This window comes from Hyaena hyaena, unplaced genomic scaffold (genome assembly GCF_003009895.1).
Source record: "Hyaena hyaena isolate Hyena2069 unplaced genomic scaffold, ASM300989v1 scaffold_668, whole genome shotgun sequence".
In the NCBI taxonomy this organism is placed as follows: Eukaryota; Metazoa; Chordata; class Mammalia; order Carnivora; family Hyaenidae; genus Hyaena; species Hyaena hyaena.
In genome coordinates, this window is record NW_024081301.1 from 990,807 (window position 1) to 1,015,115 (window position 24,309).

The 24,309-nt window shown below is 38.4% G+C and overlaps 1 protein-coding gene across 4 annotated transcripts in view; it reads right to left on the reverse strand.

Annotated features, from left to right (window-relative positions):
• The window catches only part of BBOX1 (gamma-butyrobetaine hydroxylase 1), a 61,593-nt gene extending 54,427 nt beyond the window's left edge, over positions 1-7,166 (reverse strand). For 2 of the 4 annotated variants that reach the window (XM_039217102.1, XM_039217105.1), the window contains exon 1: positions 5,777-6,264. The gene's annotated coding sequence lies outside the window, so the exon portion shown is untranslated. Of the gene's footprint in view, positions 1-5,776; positions 6,265-6,307; positions 6,586-7,029 lie in introns of those variants that run through there. The other 2 variants (XM_039217103.1, XM_039217104.1) reach the window with 2 other exon arrangements.
• Between the last annotated feature and the right edge of the window lie 17,143 nt (positions 7,167-24,309).

Below are 24,309 nucleotides of genomic sequence, written 5' to 3' on the forward strand. Positions count from 1 at the left end.
GTAGAATTTATATGGAAGAAGTAGATATAATGATTAGCCCATCATGAACAGAAGGTGACATGTGATGATAGAAGACTTCATTGTCTTGCACGAAAGGGAGGCTCACACACATACACAAACACACACAGAGTGACTGTATAACAATTCCCTTTTATGTACCAGGCACTGCAATAAGCACTGGAGGGTTCAACGACAAGCAGAATAAAATATCAAATACAGAAAATAGTCCTCTTTATTCATTCTTATATACAAAGTTAAACTTATTTTTCAAATAATAGTGCACATCTTCTTTTTAAAAGCTTTTGTTTATTTGTGTGTGTGTGTATGTATGTATGTATGTATGTATCTATCTATCTATCTATCTATCATCTATCTATCTATTGTGTGTGTAAGAGAGAGAGAGACCATGAGCAGGAGAGAAGGGCAGAGAGAGAGAGACAGAGAGACAGAGAGAGAATCTTAAGCAGGCTCCATGCTCAACACGAGCCCGACACAGTGAGATCGTGACCTGAGCCAAAACCAAGAGTCGGGTGCTTAACTGACTGAGCCACCCCAGATGCTCCAGAGGCATCTTCTTTGTGTCTGACATGCTGTACCAAAAGTTCAAAGATCACCATGAAGTTCCAGAGTGGAAGAAAAAGTGAGATCATTGTGAAAGTAAACAAGAAAATAAGGTTAGGTCCAAATGTCACCAAGAGTTGTCTGAGAGGTTATAGGACACCTCTTTAGAGAAAATGTCTATTTGAGGAAGTCTTACAGGATGTGATCAATGCTTCTAAATGCATACTAATTCCTTGTTCCTATAGACACCCATATGGAGACGTGGCTGTGTTTACCAGACATGTGGTAATACCAAGCCTTCTTCTCGTTACAAGGCTATGTTCTTTTCAGCAGGTGGCAATCAGATGGAGAGATAGAGAAGGTTCTGGTTTCATAGCAAATAAATATAAACATGGATGATGGAATGTCCACAGGCAAAACAGAAGCAGGAAAAAAGACATGCATGTATCCTAGTTTGTTTACCTTGTTGTTTATTCTTTTTGGTACTTAACCTGATCTATTTATAAACTGGTGGATTATTCACATGCTAAAATTACTTGCCAAAAATCAAAGGCAAAATATACCTTAAAATATCAACACATACACACAATGAACATATGTAGTTTTCAAGCTCATCCTCTTTATACTGAGAACATAACCACCTTTTAAAATAGATTTTTCATACTGATCTTTGCCTGATTTTTCAAAATAGTATAGGATGTATTTATCCTACTATAATAGTTCTTCAATTATGATGGTCCATAATCAGGTGTCTCCTTCATCCCCTCTCTTCTCTAAATCTACTAAACTTTTCAGCCTGCTCTTTATAATATGTGATCTCTAGATTCTGTACTTTTCAGGGTTCATGGTCACTTTCCAGTTTACAAGTGTCTTTCAAAATGTGGGCTTCGAATTATACAATATAGAACAGATGTGATATTTCTAGTATGAAAAGAAGAAAAATTAATGCCTTAATGAAGGAAGAAGGTGGTTTATTTTTCATTTCTTTCTTTCATTTTTATTTTTTTTGCCTTGAGAGATTGGAAAAATAGTGGTAATTGTTTATGGCATCTTACAAAAGAATAACTAGTTTGGTTGTACAATAAGAATATTGGTTTTAATTATATTGATGGTAATATTACAATATTAGTAATAGTTTACATTTACCAAATGCCTTTTTCATGCCACTCATATTTGAAGTGCTTCACATACAATGACTCATTGAGTCTTCATTACAACCCAATGAAAAATATACTGCAATTACCTGACTAAGCCACTGAAAAAAGAGGTTAGGGGATATCAGCATACAGATGATAGTAGAACCCATCGTAAGTTCTCCAAGGGAGTAATACAATTAAGAAAAAAATAAATTATTTCCATTTATCTTTATCATCAGCATTCCATGTATGTTGACATGTACACTAGCCCCAACTCATTTCCCAAAATGTATTCATTAATGAGTTTGAAAATGTTGTGGTTCAAAGAATTTTCACAAAACTAGAACTTAATACATCGATTCTTAATAGATACATTTGAAGGGCACATTTTCCACCATAATAAACATCGTCTCTGTGCTTAAAGATGGCACTATGCCCGTATCCCACACTTATAGACATCTGTACCAACAAACACTAATTACATTCCAACCTGCCAATTGAAGCTTTCCACCTGTCTCTTTTTTCTCTCCTTCTTCTACCTAACACATTTGAACTGGACAGGGAAACGCACTTCCAGATATAGGGGAACCTGACTCTTTCCCCCTGCCGGCTTGGCCAAAGGATATTCTGAGGAGGGTTATTTCAAGAGAGGAGGCTTCATCAGGACCAGGTGCTGATGGGAGTTGCCCGAGGCACATGGGAGAGTGTGGTAGAACTGGAAAAACTTGGGTGTTGCTGCAGTTAAATTGTTTGGGTATCTGTGAAGGAACTTGTCGGGTCATTTCTACTCTTCACTATCCCTTTCTCAGTTTATGACGCATGTGAATGGTAATCTAAACAAAAGCAGAGAGAAATGGGAAAATGGTTTCTCTCTTTAACTTATCTTGGTTTATTTCAGGCTCTATTGAGGCAAATGCAATGAACATTCAAAAAGAAAGAAAAATCAAGGATCATAAGTATTTAAAGGCAAATTCTGTCTGAAAGCTTATAGATTTGTACATGAATATGATTTGTTGAAATCTGTTCCTCCATTTAGCCTACTTGACCTATTAGATTGACCCCTTTTGAAGCATCATGGACATGTAGTTATTTGATAAACCATCGTGTTTCTCTGAAGGAAAAGAAAAGGAAAAAATAGATATTCCTAGCCATATAGATATAGATATACTCTTTGCTAAATTCATAAATCTATACTGAAGTCATGAATATACTTTCTGCTAAATTAAGGAACACCTATAAAACAAAAATGTTTATTTGTTTTTAGGACTTAGTTATTATTGGGCTTCTCCTTACTCACAATTAAAATTTGGTTTATGAAATATCAGATTGGTTTTGGTTGGAAGGAGTAGACTTGCTTGTCCTGAAAAGCAGATCTTGGATCAGGGGGATTCCAGTCTGAAAGAATAGATTTCTTTTAATTTAATCCATCACTGGGTGTGTGTGTGTGTGTGTGTGTGTGTTCCTTTATAACAGACTCACCATATTTTTCCCCTTCAGAGTATTAGAAGTTTATTTGGGACTCCTGTTTGGCACAACTAAACCATCTGTTTTAGAGATTATTCTACTTCAGTGATGGGTGTGGTTTTTATCTTTTTAAAAATTTTATAAATTCAAGTTTTGTCGGCTCATTTTCTCCAGCACTGTTTGGAAACTTGAGAAAGTAGCTCTGAAAGTTACTTTATGCATTGATCTTGGAAATAAAGAACCTAGAACTAGAACTCTCAGAGCCTGAAAGAAACAACTTGTGATATCACTGGGCTCAGTGCCTCATCTGAGAAGCAAGGACAATGGAAGCTCAGAGATACTGGGTGTTATTTGTCCAAGCCCACAAAGTTGGCTAGAAGGAGAGGTTGCTCCAAATCTAGGTTTGCCATTTCACTGTGCACATATAAATATTTTCTAGTCCTAATAAAAGAGAGTGCAAAAATTTCTCAAACACTAATTATAGCTAACTTGACTCGTGGGTTTGAGATAGGATTCTTAGGAAGTTGATTTACTCTACACAAAATTTAAATTGATGGAACTTAATACGTCTGAGAAGGCTGATTCATGTATTAGATTACTCACCCCTAAAATAAAACACTATAATGTTTTACTGTTTTTCATAAGAGAAGGAAAGAATAGAGCGGGCTCATGTCATCAATGTCAGCATCTGTTAATTTCCATTTTCTCTTCTTTAGGTAAGTTATCAGACCTGCTATCAGATGGCAGGATTCTCTCCTGTGTTTCACCTTTTGCTTCTAGGTGGTAAGATCAGAAAATAATCAGAATGCAAGAAACATACAAATTGTATGACACAAAGACAGAGTTTGTGTGTGTGTGTGTGTGTGTGTGTGTGTGTGTGTTGTATGCATAAGACTATTTAGTATTTATGTTATGGCCCCTCTGCTGATGGTTTCAATTACCTTAACCTTATTTAATCCTTATTTAATTCATGAAACTATGAATTCAGTGCTATCATTTCTATTTTATAGGTGACCTTGAGCCTGGGCAGGTGAAGCAATTGACTTGAAAGCAGAGGAAGTAGTAACTTGACCATTACTCAGTACTACATCATGGAGAATGTGTGGCTGAATAATTTTCCAGGCAATACTTTTAAGTTACCAAAAATGTCCTATTAAAATCGTAGCCAAATCTCAAGTTTGTTGGTTGTTAGTTGACCTCACCATCCGACATTTCATCATTGCAAGAAGAGGGCAGAAAGTTTTCCAGACATTACACCATAAAGGCTTAGAAAGTATTACTATTCTTTTATATATCAACCTTTAAATCATAAAACCAACTCATTTCCACTTGGTAAGGTAGAGGTTGACCAGACTGTCAGTGTTGGAGTGTCTGAACTTTAGTATCATTTGAATACATGCCCACTCTACTCATTACACTCCCTACCTAAGGGCCTTCAACTTAGAGGCTGTTGTTTTTTATTTGTTTTTAACTTGATTTAGTAAGTGACTGAGCTATTTAATAATTCATGAATAGACTTCTGTGACTAATGAATTCTATAAAGCCATTAGGAAAAACAGTCCCCATTCTCTTAAGTAGGTTTACCATTCTGCCTGCTATCTTGTTTAAAGTATCAAATTTTGTGCAAACACTTCCTTCCTAAATTATAAAAAGGAAAAAAGTTTTATAAAAAGTTTCACTCTGATAAACATTACCACATTGAGGGGCGCCTGGGTGGCTCAGTCGGTTGAGCGTCCGACTTCGGCTCAGGTCATGATCTCACGGTTCGTAGGTTTGAGTCCCGCGTCAGGCTCTGTGCTGACAGCTAGCTCAGAGCCTGGAGCCTGCTTCAGATTCTGTATCTCCCTCTCTCTCTCTCTCACCCTTTCCTGCTCATGCTGTCTCTCTCTCTCTCTCTCTCAGAAATAAATAAAAACATTAAAAAAGATTACCACATTCAGATTGAGGCTCCTTTATCAAAGTATTTGTTTGCTGATGTAATGTATTTTATTAGGTCTAGATTTTATGACTGTTAAATCTTTGGATCAGAACATATATTCATTATGAGAAGTTCTATGTTGTATAATAAAATCAATTCAAGATACCTGTCATATCTCCACTTGAACTACATTCAAAAGCAAAAACAATTGAAAGCACACACAAAGTTCAGTTTTAATTGATCAGTATTCTAGAAAAGCATGTTACATTCAGCTTTTTGGACTTCACAAAGGGCCAAGGTATATAGTCCCTTTCTTTGGGCTGGATTGTGGATTATTCAGTGAATATTTCCAAATCCAGCCAGAAACCTCCCTTTCCCACCACCCAGTCTATTTTTTAGACAGTATGCTCTCTGTCCCCTCTGTATGCTTTCTGGATCAGCTTAGGGACTGTAAAGTAACTTGACTACCAGACGAAGCCAAACATAATTGGGAAAGGAAAACTGCCAAGAAGCAATCAGATCCACTGCATTCCAAAATCAAGCCTATTCCAAATGCCTGATGGACCATCCCCATCGCAGCCCACAAGGCTGGGAGACACATGTGCCTGGATTTCCAATTGGATACCACCCCCCCACCCCCGCCACCATCCACAGACCTGAAGCTCTTCAAATAAGGCAAAGATGAGCTCAGTCATACCTGTTCTCAGATGTGCTTTAGGCGCCAAACCATGCAAAATTCACTGAGGAAAGGAAAGGTCAGCTTTGATCCTCAACGTCCTTTGTGGGGAGGGAGCCTCCTGGTTACCAGCATATCCCAGATTGATCTGCCCGCTGTTTCTCTAGGTCTGACATCTGATGTAATGCTACTACTTGGGAGCCTTTCTTTCTGCTCCTGGCGGCTCCACAGAAGCCCTGCCCCCACACACTGCTGGGGTTTGCAAATGAGCAAGGTTGTCCCAACCCGAAGGTGTAGCAACTCCTGAAGGGAGCTTGGAAGCAGAAAGAAAGAGAGAAAGAGAGACGGAAGGGGGGGAGGGAAGGAAAGAGAAGGGGAAGGAGAAGGGGAAAGGAAGGGAAGGAAAGAGATTTTATGGCCTAGAGAAGAAGCAGTTAGAAAGAGGAAATACTGAAACCCCTATTAGTGCCTGAAACCACAAAACCCCCAGACTCAGTGAAAGCATTGTCTTAGTTCAGAGTCTTTCCTGATAGAAGGAAGGGCAGTTCTCACCTGTCTGGTCTCCTGACCCTGAGTCAGCAGCAGCAATGAAGCAAGTGACGGAGACTCCTGTCTCATCTGTTCACAGTGACAGCTCTTTTGCTGTAAAAGTCACTTGAAGAAAAGACATTGAGACACACATTTAACAGGGAGGAGCTGCCAGCTCCCACCTCAGCAGAGTTGATGTGGTATCTACTTGCCCATAGAATATTCCATTTGAGCCTCTTTGGAGGGAACTTGACTATTTCAGGGGCTGGGAGGAAGGCTGGGATGGGTCCCCTTAAGCCCGATGCCCTCCTTCCTCTTCAGCTTTGGCTGAAATGAACAGTAGCTGCCAGAGACCATGGGGCTTTTCTGAATGCACCTGGTTGCCCAGTGACTTGACTTACAATTACACAGGCCTGAGGGCAACCAAAGGGAAAGGCCGGGGTGAGCAGTGTGCCAGGGACCCAAAGCCTGGCTGCCAGGCATTCAGATGGAGAGTGCCCAGTGCAGGGGGAGGGCTGGTGGACGAGTCTCAAGTCCTAGTTCCTAATGGGGAAAAGACCCCATTAGAAGAGAGTCTATAGATGACAACTGAAATCCGAGGGAGAGACACTTGAGCCCTCCGCCTTCCTCCCACAAAAGCACCCTGCCCGAAAGACACTGAAGCAGCCTCAGCCTGCAACATGTAGTTTCTTGCCTGAAGGACTCTCACAGCTGTGAGACAAGCAGGCATGAACAAAAGAGCTAACCCTGGAGAGAGGAAATGCAGCCCGACTCTCCCATGGCCTCTGCTGTGGTTTCTCGCCCAGGACAACTGTCCCTTCCAGAACTGCAGCGTCCCCTTCCTCAATGATGCCCTGTCAGCGACTTAAAATTTCAACGATGTCCCTTCATTTGTCATCCATCCTCCATCTTTGTCCCCCTTTCCCTCATGTCCCCAGGTCAAATTACTGACACCCAGCATCCAGTGAAAATAACAGCAGGGTTTTTTTTCCCAAGTGTGGGAGGAGGGTATGTGCACATGGCGTATCCTCATAAATGCTACCCGCATTTTAAACCCGCAGTAACTGAGATTGTGTGTATGCCAGAAGCAATCAGTTCCTTATATTTTAAATGTTCAGATGACATCATAGAAATACATTCAACTAATTTTTATTTCACATTTTGTGAAATAAACCATAACTATCACTGGAGTCAATTAGGTAAATTACGTTCCAGGTTTAAGAAAGTTGTTGAAAAAAATGCGTTGCATGTACATGGCTTCTTATGGAAGAGTGAAACAAAACGAAACAACAAAAACAAACCTATCAATAGTTCAAGTTTGGTTTTGTTTTTTAAGTTTGTTTTATTTATTTTGAGAGAGACAAAGACAGCATGAGCAGGGGAGGGGCAGAGAGAGAGGGACAGCGAGAATCCCAAGCAGGCTCTGTGCTGCTAGAGCAAAGCCAGATGTGGGGCTAGAACTCGAAACTGTGAGATCATGACCTGAGCTGAAATCAAGAGTTAGAGAATTGGATGCTCGACCAACTGAGCCACCCAGGTGACCCAATAGTTCAAATTTTTTGTTTGTTTGTTCCTTGTCTTTAATCTTTTTTTCTCTTTGTTCTGTAAACTGGATAATTTTTTTTTCCTGTTGGTTTTTTTTTTTTTACAAATAGTTTATTGTCAAATTAGTTTCCACATAACACTCAGTGCTCATCCCCACAAGTGCCCTCCTCCATGAGCATCCCCCCTCCCCCCCCACATCCAATAGTTCAAATTTTAAATCCTGCACATAAAGAATTAATTCCCATGTTGAAAAAAAAACAACAAACAAATCCTACCCTTGACTATGAGAAATCTTTTAATATTAAAAAAAAACCAGGAATTTCTCAGAGGACTCTCCTATCTGTGTTAACCCCTCCTAAGCTTCAGCTTGCTTTCACATACAGCTGCTTACTGTACTATCCTGAAGGTAGCAACCCATGTCAATATTCTGGATTTTGGATGGAGAAAATGAGGCCATGGAGGTTCATGAACTATAAAAGGTGACCAAATAAGTGTGCAAGAGACAACATTGGCATCAGAGCCAGAAATGCGGACACTTTGCCCATGTGCTTCTTTTTTTATTTTTTCAGATTTAAGAAAAGTTTATTTTTAAAATTAACTCCATGCTAAGTACAGCTAATTGAACTTACATACAGCCAATGCGTTACACATTAGAAACACACTTGAAATAAAAGATAAGCATGCACGAACAAAAGTTGCTCTGGATTTCTTGAAAACCTTCTTCAGGATTGCCCCAACAGAAAGATCAGAGGAAACTGAGAGAGATCTGACTCAGAGATTTGAAGGTGGGTGGTGTTTCCAGAGGAGGAAGCCTCGTGACTCTAGGGGCAGCCTACTTACATTGTATTATACTTCACACACAGTGATGCTCAGGGAGCTGTCCTGGACTTAAGGAGATCTTCTAGGCGGCAGGACTAGTTAGCTTCAGTGAAATCTAGGACCTCTGGGAAAATTGTGCTGTTTACATATTTCCTGTTTTGAAGAAGAAAAAAACAGTAATATTTACAAAGAATACGTACCATATAAATAGTTGGTATATAGCCGTGTTCTTTTTGTTTAAATTTTAGTAATTTTCTAGAGGTTTAAAAAATACAAGATGTGTTTTAATGCTATTAAAAAGACTGTAATTTACATTTAATTTTACATGAAGGAAACCAAAATGGCCCATAATCCCATTGCCTTCACATAACTAAGAAAAATAGAGAAAGGTTAAATTAAACATAAATCTTTCTTCTCCTTCTTTTGAATTCCTTTTCCCAAATATAATTCCAGTTTAATTTTTTTTTTGCCCTAACCGAAATATTTACAATATAAATGTGTAACACAGTGATGTGCTGGTTTTTGGTGCCCACATGGTCCTAACCCTCAGGTAAGTAACAAAAGTGTTTTTATCACCCATGGTAACAGGTCCCATGAGCAAGGAGTGAGCCCAGTCTCTAGAAATTGCAAAAGGATCAGCCAGGTATGTTGCATCGAGTGGGAAGCCATCCTCAGTCTGTCCAATAACAAATACTGTGATGATAAATAAATATTAGTAATCGTTTTGCTAACTAAAGTAAATAGCTAGGCTCTGAGTTTTTAGTCATTCAGCTTCTAAGAACTTAGTAATTTCTGAGTAAATAATGAGCTGTCAATAAATGACAAATATTATTTTTTTTTACTTGGGCTGAAGAAAAAAGTGGCAATATAGCCAATTTGATCTTGGAGATAATTTGTTTTAAATAATTAAATGATCATATTTCCTCTTAGTGGAACATGAACTTCATGAGAGTTTTGGACTTCTGTATTCGGTACCACTCTTAGAACTGGCAATAGTGCCCTGTGTGTTAGGGGGCTTTACTCTGGCCCTTCTTCATCAGTACCACTCCCCACATGTGATCCATCTGTGAGACCAGGGACACACCCAGACCCTGCACCATCCTTCCATCCTAGATAACACTCTGCAAGCTCGGGCCCTGAAATTTCACACTTGCAAAGACTTGCGCCCGCTTCTAGTATCTGTGAGGCTTCTCTTCTCTTTCTCCAGGCCACGGAGGTTGCACTGTGGCCCTGGTGTGTACACACATACACCCATGGATTGAGCCAGGAGCAGCTGTGTACGTGTATAGAGAATTGGAATTGAGAGTCTAGTTTGGAGTAGCCACACAGTGTCCCTCCCTGTGCAGGGTGAAACTAGGGGTAGGATGAGATGTGGAGAGGTCTGTGGCCCTACAGTCTAGGGACTGCCCCCCTTCCCAAATTCTGCTAATGGACCAAGGCATTTGGGAATTCTATTTTTTTATTGTTGTTTCAAATTTTTATTTAAATTCTAGTTAGTTAACATATAGTGTAAGATGGCCAAAGGGAATTCTAAATTCAAGCTCGGACTTCTTATTATGAAGATATATTTTTCAAGGTTGGAGGAGGAAACATATTTTATTTAACAGTTAAGTTGTTAAAAGTAATGGTGTGCTGGTAAGTGTTTAACAAGATGCCTCTGAAAGCAACCACCAGCACACCCTAATTTGTAGCATTTGCCATTGGTTGTGGTGTATATATATATCCTCCCGTCATGGCCAATTTCAAGGTGCAACATTTCACAGATGCAACACTACTGCATGTGAATTTGGGAAAAGATGCATACAGTTGGCTCTTCTGAGCCGATAGCAGCTGGATCCAGAACATCACTGTTTATAATTTTTAATATTCAGACATATAGTATAGGGGCTTCAATGTATACTCTCATCCTTGGCCCTCCAAACATTAATGATGCAACCTCGTACACAGGAAAGTACTGGCATGAAGTCAACCTCTTGAATAAAAAGCCTTATTAGTTGTGTGACTTTAGGTAAGCCATTAATCTATAAAGTAGTCTGTACTGTACAGAGTTCTTGACCAAATTATATGGTTCATGTAAAAGCATCTGGAATAGTTTTTGGCACCTTATATACAATCAATAAATGTTGTTGAAAGAATGAATAATTGGTATCCAATAAATTTAATATCTTTTTATTATCATATTTGAGAAAAATTCAAATTTTTTTAGTTTAAGCCATTCTTAGGTGTTTGTGATTTTCTGCAGTTGTCTCTTGGTCAAGACAGATGCCCATTTCTTTTAGGGTTTTTCTTGGAGAACCCTTTCAGATAGACATCTCATTTTATACAGTTCCCAAGGGAACAGTGCTCACACAATGTTACCCATTTTAGCAAGTTTGGTAAAATTCCATTTGGCTACAAGTCTGTTATCTGAGCCTAGGGGAGAAAGACTCTGTTTTCTTATGCTCTAACTTTGTTCTCAGCTGTATTTTGCATTCTGGGATAGAGGAGAGAAAAAAATGGCTTTGAATTAATACTTAAGATTTAGTCATTCCATATGCTATCCCCAGTGAAGACTATATTGAGTTTTCAAAATGAACACATGAGAAATAGGAAGTATAAAGGATTCAGCAGTGGCATTCTCCTTCTCACCTGCTTGGTTAATTGAATGAAGTTTAATGATGAGTGATAATTTCTACTTGAGAAAGTTGTCACCCATAAACATACTCCATTGATAGGTAATTGATACACTTAGTATAAGCATTGTTTCTTTTCAGTCGTCCTTAAGTAGCAGGTATCTTATTTCTCATGAGGGTGTTTTCTTTCTCCTAAAATATTTCAGTGTTGCTACCATGTGCTCAATGAGCCATTTCTCCCCCTTCTCAACAATTTTTAGCAGTTAGACATTTTTTTTCACTTTGCCACAAATAGTTTTTCATTTTACCTACAAATTCCTACCAAAAAGTTGCTTAGCTGAACTCTATTTCTATAATCTCAAAATTTTGAGAAGAAGTCTCTTGTAAACATAGAAAAGATCTTGTCTGGGGATCTTCCTTTATAGTATTAAAAACCAGGTCTTTCTAAAAAATATCTTGAAAAGGGTGTCTTCTATAATCAGATCACAACACAGCAGAAAACTCATCTGATAGTCTGTTAATGAAATCACAGATTCATTGATATAAACATCAAATTAAAGGCAGAGCTCAGGAAAATCATCAGTATATCTAGAGTATAATTAGCCATTTTGAAGAATTTTAGACATATTATGATCTAGCAGTCATATTTTCTAGATAGTTAATCTGAAACATTTCTAAGCTAAAAATAATAACAACCCAGATATCATCAGGGGACACTCCAGAGATTTTTCACTTCTATACTAGTGAGAATAGGTTGAGTTATCATGCATAAATTACAGCAAAACCTCGGTAGCTTAAGACAACTGAGGAAGGGGTATTTCTTACACACATGACATGCCCATCATGGGTGGGCAGTGAGACATGTTCCATGAGCTCAAGAATCGAGATTGATGAGGTTCTGAAACATCACCAGATGCTGCGGCAGAGGGACAGTAAGAATGGCTAATCATGCCTAGAATTTAAGGACTCCCACCTGGGGACGTTACCTATCAGTCCATCCATTTTATCAGTTAAGCAAGTCATTAGTCATGTGTCCCTTCAAGGATGTAGGGAGCTGCAGTCCAGCTTTGTTACTGGAAGGAGGAAACTGGAATATTTGTGAACAGCCCCAACGTATGTAAATCCTTACTACTCCTACAGTCAAGACAAGTTTCAAAGGTGTGAACTCAGACATAGATAATAAACATGGAATATACTAAGGCATAATAAGACCTTATGTTCCCCTCCTGCTCCAGTCCGTCTACTCTAGTCAATGTCCTATTGACTGCCAGACACTGAATCTCCTAGTTAAGATTGAGTTTCTTTCTGAAATCTTTTAAAACATAAATGTCCTTTGAGAAAAATTCTACTTTGTCACTAATGTTTACTTAGCATTTCTCACGGAGCAGACACTGTGGTCATTGTTTTATGCTTTATTTGGCTTAAACTTCATGAAACTCAGTGAAGTCAATACTGTTATTCCCACTTTACAGATGAGTAAACTGAAGCTCAAAGAAGCTTGGTAATGTGTCCAAATTAGTAAACTAGTAATTAGGAAAGGTAGGATTCAAATGCAGTTTTGAGTTCAAAACCCAAGCTTTTCATTACTGTGTAGCAACGTAGAGGCTAAAAGTGACTGCAATAATCACTTACTCATTTATTCAACAAGCATGTTTAAGAGCTCCCTGTGAACTCTTCCAGATGCTCCTCAAGGAGCTATTATTCCATTGAGGAACACAGGCAATACACAAATAAATTACTGGGATAATTTCAATTAGTGGTAAGCGCTATGAAAATACTAAACAGGGTAATAGGATGGAGAGAAATTGAGTGAAAGGATATTTGTGTGCTGGTCAACAAAAACTTCCTCTCTCCCTCTATCCCTCCCTCTCCTTCTTTCTTTTTTAATTTTATGGAGAAAATGCTCAATCTGAGATCTGAATGATGAAACAGAACCAGCCTTTGGGAGGTGAGAAGCATTCCAGGCAGAGAGAACAGGACAGGGGAGAGTGTGAGAACATTCCAAGCAGGGAGAAGAGCAATGCAAAAATGTCTGAAATAGAGGTCAAGGTGGTACATTTGAGGAACAGAGAGATCCTTGCAGATGCACAGATAAAGGGGAGAGTGGTAAGAGACAAAGTTAGACAGATGGGTAGGACTCAGTTAAGACAGAAAAGAGGGAAGGGGCACCAGGGGGGCTTAGTCTTTCGAGTGTATAATTCTTGATTTCGTCTCAGATCATGATCCCAGGGTCATGGGTTTGGAGCCTGTGTTGTTAGGCTCTGCACTGAGCATGAGCCTGCTTAAGATTCTCCCTTTTTTCCCCTCTGACCTGTTCATGGCTTGCATTCTCTCTTTCTCAAAAATAAAATAAGAAGTCAAAAAAGCAAGGAACAACATCTACCCTTGGATGCAAGTCAAAAGTTCAAGAAGGAAACAGTAAGGAGTCTTGTAAGACAAAAGTATATGTACAAATATGTATCTATAGTAAAACCATGGTTTGGTTTGTAAGCATAATTTGTTCTGGAAACATGCTTGTAATCCAAAGCATTTGTATATAAAAGGGAGTTTTCCTATAAAGAAATAACGGAAACTCAGATGATTCATTCCATAACCCAAAAATATTTATATAGAAATGATTATAATACCATAATATAATACAAAACAATGAAGAAAACTCAAAATGTAAAGAAAAATAAACAAATTAACCTGCACTTACCTTTGAACACCTCCGTGGCTGGTGTGAGGGAGACAAGAGAGAAGAAGGTCATTGTGTAGGACAACTTTCACTGTAAATAATGGAATCACTGCTATCTGTTGGTTTAATGGAATCTTTTTCTTTTCATGAAACTTTAACAAGAAATCTATCCAGTGAAACTTGCTTTTGTCTCCTTTTGAGGATTTCATGGAAAAGTGGCATTGCATTGTCATTAAACAGATTCATTGCTCGCACTGCTACAGTCTTATTTGGGTGGTTGCTTTCTACAAAATTTTGCACGGTTTCCCACATTTTACACATCCCCCTAATCTCATTTGCAGTGAGAGATTTCTCCTTTTCATCCTCCTACCCTGAAGACAAGATGCAGACGTGGACTTCTTATAAAATCTTGCAATTTCTGCCACTTGCATACCTCATTCATACTTTTCAATGATTTACTTCTTAACTTCCACCATAATCCTCTCCTTCTTACCACCTTTCTTTTCAACCTTTTTCTGCATGGGGGCCATTGTATACACTCACACAGATTTTGATTACAGGACAGTATTAATAAGCTCTTGTCATGTACTGTATTTCACGTAACAGCAAAAAGGCAGCAGGGAAAAGAGTCTATATCTGCAGGCAGCCTGAAGCAAAGCACTCCTAAACTTAATCTTGTAGGGAAAAGCAAAGGACTGCCCATAGGTGCTTTGAAGTGACAAAACAAATACACTAGTACCAGTTGGGGGCACCTGCTAATGTTCTGAAATCAGTGATTACTGATTTCTACCAAGCACCATGGTGATGCAACGGTGCATCCAAGCATGGGAGATCATCACCCATAATCCTGCAGAGAGAGAGAGAGAGAGAGAGAACCACTGGCTCAGTTGTGATCGTGTGATGTTTGGCATCACATACTACTCGTATTGCAAGATGACACTTGTTCATCAAGTTAAAATTTATTAGAAATGCTTGTCTTGCAGAATGCTTGCAGAACAGTTACTAGCAATCCAAGGTTTTACCATATTTCTTCCTAGGAGCTAGCCCTGCTCCCATTAATTTAGCTCCTGAGGCCCAGAGACATATACTACAGATTTGGTTTTAGATATGCAAACTTTTGCATTCCTTCAACACCTGTTGAACACAAGATGGGGAGAGGCTGTCTATAGTACTGACTGCAGTTATGTCCAGCAAACATTCTGGCAAACAGCTAGTCCTTGGTCACCTCTACCCCCTCCACAAGCTAGTGCTTAGAATTTTTACATTTAGAAGGATGTGGAACAAAGTGATGGCTGCTAAGGTTAGCTCAGAAAACTCAGAAAGCAGGAAATAGGACTAAATGAATGTTACCTCTGAGTAAATAAACTGACAAACTGTTGCCTTTCCAAGATTATCAAACGGTTCTCAAAGTAATATTGTAACATTGGTAACACTGCTATGAATCCTACAGGCCCGTCTTGAAAATAATGGATTTCTTTTGATTCTTAATGCAAAGGTTCAAGTGATCTCAATGGACCATATAAGGTATTTTATTCTTTAGCTAAATTTTAGGAGACCCAGTAGGGCCCAAGCGAGCTTTTCATGCTGTTTTCTGGTAAGCGTATTTCCTGCATGAACCCTTTCTGGAAACTAGCAATCAAATTATTTCAACAAAGTAACAGATAATTCTGTTTGCTCAACTGTTGTTTAACAAAGGAAATACTCTCCATACTGTTTGACTACCTCAACAAAACGCTTAAACATATGCCTGGGAAAATGGATTTAGGATTTGATAATATACTGTGGAAGATGAATTTAGAATGTGACTGGAAAACAAATGCTACATTGAAATCTCTTCAAGAACATGGTCCAAAAGTGTGTAATCCATGGGCAGACTTACACTTGGGAAAGCATATTAATGTCTTTTGCTCACGTGAAACTAGATCCTAAATCTTATATTCTTATCCAGATGTATTTACAATGCTTTTTATTTGTTCTTAGCTTTATAGGGTTCTTTGTTTTTCTTTCATGATCATCTTTCCAATTAGCTCACAAGGCTCTGATTGAATTTTTGGCATAAAAGAGTGTAACTCCTTATTCACTGCATGATTTGAGCAGTGGGAGAAGAGGACTCACTGTTTATATAAAACGTTCGAGAAATGATTTATCTGTTAATTATTTGTCTAGTCCTATTTCAGTTCCTCAAAATAGTTGATATTTTCCTACTTCGGAGAATATATCATCTTGAGTACTAAAGATGCTAAAAATGCTTCATCCAGACATGTGTACTTGATTTGCAAATATAGGAGTAAATTTCAATTTTGAGATGCATTTAGATACATAAACTGGAGATATAAAAACATGTCAATGGAGAAGTTATTTCACTCTTCCAGTAAATTACTTGAAAAGATTAGGTTGGTACCTTAATGGCTTTTTTAAAAGATGATAAACACAGAGCTCTGAGGCTGAAAGCCTCCTGAAAATCAAGCGGAAATCTGGAACTCATTTGTTTAAGAGTACATTAGCATTACTTGGTTACTCTCATGTACCTAGTCACAGATATTATCAAGGGCAAGATGTTTTAAAATTTCATCCTGCTGAGGCACCTGGTGGCTCAGCTGGTTAAGCGGCCAACTTCGACTCAGGTCATGATCTCACTGCTCGTGGGTTCGAGCCCCGTGTCCGACTCTGTGCTGACAGTCAGCTGAGAGCCTGGAGCCTGTTTCTGATTCTGTGTCTCCCTCTCCCTCTGAACCTCCCCTGCTCACGCTGTCTCTCTCTCTCTCTCTAAGAAATAAATAAATTAAAAAAATAAAATTTCATCCTGCTGTAATTAATAAGATGATTATTATCAACTGTCTTGTCAATAAACAGTTTTTAAATGCTTTTATTTATAACTTACTATATTTGATATATTATTAAGCTAAGTAACAGTAATGTAAATAAGTGTCAAGCACACAAGAATGGTGATGTACCTTATGACTATACTAACTCATTTCTTATTGAGGTTGGAAATTAAAGATAAGCAGTAAATAGAGAATATGGCCACATAGTTCTGGAGAATAAAGGTCTTTGTTTTATATTTTAAGAAACATTTTATCTGTGCTACTTTCTTTTTTTTAATAAAATCTTATATGATCATAAAAATCTTTTTTACAAGTAGTTTATTGTCAAATTAGTTTCCACATAACACTCAGTGCTCATCCCCACAAGTGTCCTCCTCCATGAGCATCCCTCCCTCCCCCCCACATCCATCAGTCCTCAGTTTTTGTCAGCATTCAAGAGTCTCTCATGGTTTGCCTCTCTCCCTTTCCCCCACCATTTCCGCCCTTCTTCTCCCCCTTGTTCCTCCGTCAAGTTCCTCCTAATCCTCCTATACGTGCAAACATATGATATTAGTCCTTCTCTGCCTGACTTATTTCGCTCAGCATAACACCCTCAAGGTCCATCCATGTTGCTACACATGGCCAGATTTCATTCTTTCTCATTGCCATGTAGTATTCCATGGTATAGATAAACCACATCTTCTTGATATGATCATAAAATTTTAACACACAACTAACATTCTCTCTTTATTCCCTTCTCCTCAAACTAGTTTATAAGAGAGAATCATGGTAATGAAAAGCCTAAAATTAAGTCCTTAATTAAGAGCAACTTCGGTCTGCACATGGCCCGAGTCCCAGTTACAGGAAAAGCCTCAGATTGTTGAAGGCTAAAGCCATCTTCCGACTGCCCTCAGATTAGCTAATCAAAAAACATTCCTATGGCCTGAGTCAAGGCTGGGAACCGCGAACAATTATTTTATACAAACTAGCCAATCTCTCACCGCTTTCCTGAATCCCACGTGGGCCCTTTGAACTTACCACATAACTGGTCATTTTCAAAGGATTCTCAAAAGTCATGATTGGGTCCCACCAAAAGTAATGAACACCTCACAGATACTGAATGGTCAAAGATGTTACCAGGGGTGCTGTACAATTGTAATTGGTGTTTATGTGATGATGCTACATGTACTGTAACACCCCCATCCCTTACTCCTTAAAAACCCTGTTTGCTATTGTTCTTGGCTTCACCTACCCTGGTAGGCAGGTGAGCCCCTGCTCGACCTTGTAATAAAGACCTTTTTGTATTTGCATCGGTGTCGGTTCCTTGGAGGTCTCTGGGAACTCGTGAATCAGGCACAACAGTAACACTTTGAAAAATATTTTACCAGATTTTAAATATTCATTTAGGCTTATATAAAGGTATGCCTATATACACACTGACACACACAGATATACATATACGTACATTTATACATGAGGCATGTGTAAGTTCATGTGTATACATAAGAAATGAGATCATATTACATATAGTTCTGCAACTTGTTTTTTCTCTTATGTTATGGAAACCTTTCCATGTGTGCACACATAGTAATAATTTACTATTTTCAACCACTGATATTGAAGCAATGAGTTCCCCCCCACCCTCATCCCCAGTTTGGTAAAATTGGAAAGGATTGTTCAGGCCTGCCCTTAGGAGAGAACATAGAAAAACAGGCCCTCTTATACCCAGTGGGAGGGATGTTATGATGATATGAATAGTTACAACAGCTTTCCAGGTAATTTTGGCAATGTATAAAAAGTCTTAATGTGTAATACCTTTGGCCCAGAAATTCCTTTTCTAGTTCTCTAGTTTGTAGAAATAATCTCTCATATGTACAGTGATATATGGAAAGATATGTTCATGGCAGCAAACTCTGAACTGAAAAAAAATGGAAAGGACATAAAACCTAAGGCTTATCAATATAATAGAATGGCTAAATTAAGTCATATCTATCTGTTTATTTCTCACATAGTTGCGGTTGGCTGGGCTTTACCTGTTCTAGACTGAGCTTGGCTGTAGTGCACGAGTTGGGTTCATGTCCTCTATATATGTCTCCATTCACTTTTAGACCAGTGACCAACTGAGGCATGTTCTTCTCATGGTGAGAGGCAGGAATGAAAAAGGAGCCATCAATCCACATAAATACTGCCTGTGTTCTTACTGATGCCAAGTCTGCCAACATCCCATATGCCAAACCAAGTGCCAGAGCCAAGCCCTACATGAATGGGCAGGCTCTTCCAGCCTATAAAGGAGGCCAATGGGGAGGGAGTGACCATTTGCAAATAATCTAATGAAATCTATTATGTTAATAATCGAAACTATTTTAGACAGATCCAATAGGTTTCCAATAAATTTTAGATGCACTGAAGTTCAATCCAGCCTAGTTGAATTTAAAGCCTCAACGTGATACTCAACTTAGTGCTTTGTCCTACTTCAGACAGTGCATACAACTTCAGACTGACCCAGAGCCAAGACCTCTTCTCTCTCTTCCGTTCCTTGGTCTCCCTAGAATGGAAAAGATGGAAGAGGACAAGTGTCTCTAACTTAGCATTCACTTCGATTCTGGATGTCTCTGGTAGTCTCAGAATCTCTGGCTAAAACCAACTGGCTGCTGATGCCTGTGCACAGCACACATACAATGCTGGCTCTATTGTGGAATGCGAGAGGGCCCTCTGAAGTTTCTTTATTGCCTAGTTTTCTACTATGAGATTCTTTCTGGCTTCACTTTCTTGAAACCATTCAGTTCATGTTCAGTTTACCCCATCGTTTTTGAAGCTCTTAATATCTTACGGGTTGCTCAGCTGTCTCGGGTGTGTTACCAGGTTTCTGTTCAACTACCTTTTACAATGTCCACTTAGCCTTAAAAAAGGCTTTCACACACCTTTGGAAGTCTCAACACTGATGTTCTTATCCACATGCTGCCATCTCTCCTTAGTTCCTTTCCCCTGCTGAAATAGGCATATTAGCATGTGTACTGCTTAAGCAGAGGTCCAAACTGAGGAATAAGATGATAATTCCACACTGCTGCAGGCACCTCCAAGCTCTAATGTGGTTGTCTGAGTCCCCTCTTTGCTTGGTTTGGGGTGAAGTTAGGGGGCACCATCCCCTAGGCCAATGACTCCTTACTCCACACACCTCTGGCTCTAACTTTCTCTTTATTTTGGCTGGAGGTTGTGGGGAATGGGGAGAGGAAGATGAATTCATGTAGTTGAGGTACAGTTGGATTTAGAAGTGCCAGGTTTGTTGTTTCTAAATAAGTCTTAGAGGGAGTCTGGCTAAACTTTGTTTTTCATTCAAATGCCACTTTTTTTTTTGGAGGGGGGAGATAGCACTGGGTCTTATGAGTCGATTCTAAGGAAATAGGAAAAATCCCATTCAATTCCATATTACATAGTATATGTGAAATAGATTTCCAGTCAAGAGCAGTAATGCCACTAGGAAAATTGTTAATCCTGCAAGATCTTGAGTGCCATGCAAATATCCTGTATTGGTTAAAAATACACACTCTTAAAGTTCTAAACTGATGGGAGCCTAGGGATAAGTGCTGTTTCCATAAGAAAATAGTTCAGTCTTTTCTATTATCAGTTCAGCTGTCAGGCATCTTGTGTCTTGGTGGGTCAGAATTGGGTAGATAATTGGAACCAGCTTGAGATGCCGAGTGCAAAGTTATCACTTATATTCACCATATATAGTACCAGCTGCGGCCTTTCCAGTAGAAAAACTCTCATCAAAATAAGGAAATAATTTTTCTTCCCAACTCATTGTGAATAACATTATTGATCTAAGCTAGGCTTTTGGCTACCTATCATGATGGAGAGGAATAGGGGTGCTGGAATGAGAGAAATCCACTTTATAATCCTGGTGTACTACTTCCTAGCACTGTAACCTTAGGCAGCTAACCTTTTTAAATTCAGTATCTGTATTTAAAAAAATCACAGATTCTAATAACTACCAGATGACATCATTGTGGTTAAATGGTGCAATGTACATAAAGCCCTTAGCACATGATATGTGCTTAACAATGGTTACTATTATTGTTTAGAAAAGTATGAAAGCAGATAACTGATTGAGTCAGTAGGACATGTACATGCTTGGCTGGAGAATATCTGTTACTATCTCTTAGCAACTTAGATGGTAGAAATATTTAAATTTGTTTGAAAAACACTCTCTTTTTACAAGTCTTAATTATGAAGGACCTAAAATTAACATTGCTTATTCTTTTTTAAAACATTGATTCTTTTTGAATGCATTAGACTCTGACTATCGGGCCAAAATTAAATGAATAAATAAAAGGAAAATTCTATGTTTTGTGAAGCAATTCACAGGAAAGGTGGTCTTGGATGACAATCAACATATACTGACTTTCAGTGCTATGATTGTTTCCATTTTTCATTATTTCTCTGTATTCATTCCAATGCGAGCACACACATCGTCTCAGTCAATGTAGTTTATTCCCCGAGTTACTAAGTCAAGGATGACTAATTTTTTGTATAGTGCAGTTTCTTAATGGGCATCCATGGATTCAAGCAAAATGAGGAAGTACCTCACACAGCTTTGCTTGGAGTATACTTGGAGTATATGTTTTTTTTTTACTCTAGTAAACTCAGTACTTTACTCCAGGAAGCACATGTACCCTAGCATCACAGAACTTATTGCTCATCCTGCCATTATCGTGTGATAATTCAAAGTCATTTTTGATCTTTGGCATTATCTTCATAGGAAACAACCTATATTACATTGGGTAGACAGTGAGGTTTAGAGCCTGTAGTGGAAGTTACAAGCTGTCCACCCAAATTCATTCTTCCTTCATTTACCAGATTCCCTCAGTTAAGTGTGCTCATGTGACATTTTCTCCAATGCAACTTGAGTACGAATAATGAATATCATTCTAAATCTGGCCTATATAACTCTCTAGTGTGCTCTTTCATGTTCTTTTGTACATACAATGGTAAGGATCTAGGGAGTTATGGACTCACAGGAGGAAGGAATTTAGGCCAAATGATGACTCAGTCAGGTGACTCAAATGATGTGCCTGGGACCCTTATGTGAATGAGAAGTAAATAACTACTGTGTTATGCCACTGAAAGTTTGGGAGTTAGCATCATTGCAGCTTAATCAAACTAACAGATAATCAATAGAGTTACATCCAAATGTGATATTTAACTTTTATTGGATACTTAGTGTGGGGCTATTAACTTATCCTTTCTGAGCCTGTTATTTTGTGTAAAATGTGGATATAAAAGTAGCTACACCACAGATTATTATTAGGATTTTAGATAAGATATATTAACCACCTAAGTTAAAGCTATATAAAGCCATTTTTCCTTTTGTTTTGCACCCAGGAGCACAGGGTTGGATTAATCATAGTCTTTAACCACGAAGTACTCTCATCACTGGCTCACAAATGGTTGCCTCTGTTTAGTTGTTTGTTCATTTGTTTATAATTACTTATTTGTTTAAAAAATACAACCACTTACCACTCAATAGTTTTCTAGCAAAAACTATAATTTTGTTTGAAAGTCCCCTTTGGCTACTCCATGATGGGGTAGGTAGCAGTTATCTAGCATAGCCAGGTGTCAGACTATAGAAGGTTGTTCTCGGACTGTGGGGCTTTTAATGTGTATAGTTAAGTCTACTCCAGCACCTTTGCCAATGTAATTAGAATCTAAAGTAAAATAGCAAAGTGACATAACAGAACTTTTAGCCCAGCCCTGTCTTGGTGGTTGAGTCTAATTAGTATATGGTACCATCAACCTCTCTTTTGCAGTGATCAGGTCAAATTCCCAATCTATCACTTGCAGCTGTATAATGATGTGAGTCAATGGCACAATTTGCCGCAGGACATGAGTGTTCATGTTTGCAGAATCACCAGCCCATCATGGGGCATAATCAGTGTGCTGGCGTCTAAGCCTTGAGGTTAACCAGAGGTGGTGTCACCTTAAGTATTTGACCAATGCTGGTTTCTATGGTGCTTTGCAGGAGGCCGGCTCTATTTCAGGGAGATCAGCTTGTAGTGGATTGGTCTTTAAAAGTTAAATCTTTACCTCTTAATCCTATTCATCTAAAATTTTCCCAATATTTGGCAATTGTCAAACATTTTAATTTTTATTATTTTGCTAATCAAAAGGGTCTAAATGATAGTTTATGTTGTATTTTCCAAATATCTGATGAAACAAAATCTTTCTTCGAACATATATTGATTGATAATATGTTTCCTTTATCTCCAAGTGATTGCTCATGCATTTGACCATTTTTTATTGTGTTATTTATGCTTTCTTATGATTTCCAAGTGTTCTTTATATATTATTATTAATCTTTTATTGGTTATACATATTAAAATATCTTTTTCCAAGATATTTTTTATTTGGAATATTTTATTACATAGCTTTTCATTTTCTTTAATGTGTCTTCTTATTAGTAAGTGGCCTTGATTTTAATGTAGCTAAATTCACCCAACTTACATTGGCACATTTTGTGTTTTAAGAAATCTTTCTCTACTTTAAGGTCAGAAAGAAACTCACCTATATTTCCCGCTAAGATGTTTACTTTTGACATTAAATCTTTAATCCATCTGGAATTGATTTTTGTGGGGCTGGCAGAAATCTAATTTTCTTTTTTCCTATATGGATAACCAGTTTGTGGTGGCTTTTCTATTACATCATTGGCAATCTCTGGAATTTGAGTTTGACATTCCATGGGCTAAACTCATACACGGGACAGAAGGGACTACCACATCCTTTCTTCCGTGAGACAGACAAAATCCCCATCATTACGCTAACCAAAATGGGGAAGGTTCTGTCCTCACCAATTCTTTTATTTTTTTCCTTCAGCAAACCTGACTTAACTTTCTTACTTAAATTTTTCTTGGTGGCAAAATTATTTGATTTGCTTTGTTCTGGGTCATTTATCTTAAGGAAGTTCTTTTGGGGTAATTTTTCTGGACCTGACTATATATTATTGTCCCCCAAACCTCCCTCCCTGCTCATAATCTGTGACTGAAGATGAAGTGTTGTGTGCCTTAAGTGTCAAGTCTCCTTCAGTACATGTTTCATCAGTCACATTCAAGGGTTACTCTGAAGACAGTATAGGCTTTAGTGTTCCACACAGTTGGAAAAGAGCACACTGGGTTTTGAGTGCAAGGCTGCTGAGATGGTTTTGTGTGCATGGCATACGTGTACCGGATAGAAGGGGCAGTGTTTGCTGAGTTCTGTGGCCTTATTGACGAAATCCAGATCTCTGTGGTTAGCAAGAACTCGTGGTTTTCAATGACAGTTCTCTTCAGGGAGAGAGGTTCATTCTCAGGAAGCAGTAAAAATACTAATCGACAAAGTTAGCATATAGTCTTGTTTTGGTAAACTTTCAAGCCACATAAATACTGTCTTCTTTTTTCATCAAAGTCAATTCTTATTATTTTTAAAGTGTGTCTTACTGAGCAAGTTGCTTAAGAAGAAGAGTTTCCCAGGAGCACAACTGAGATCCCTCGTTTTTATTTAACAGACTTTTGCAAAACTGCCAAGTAAAATTGATAT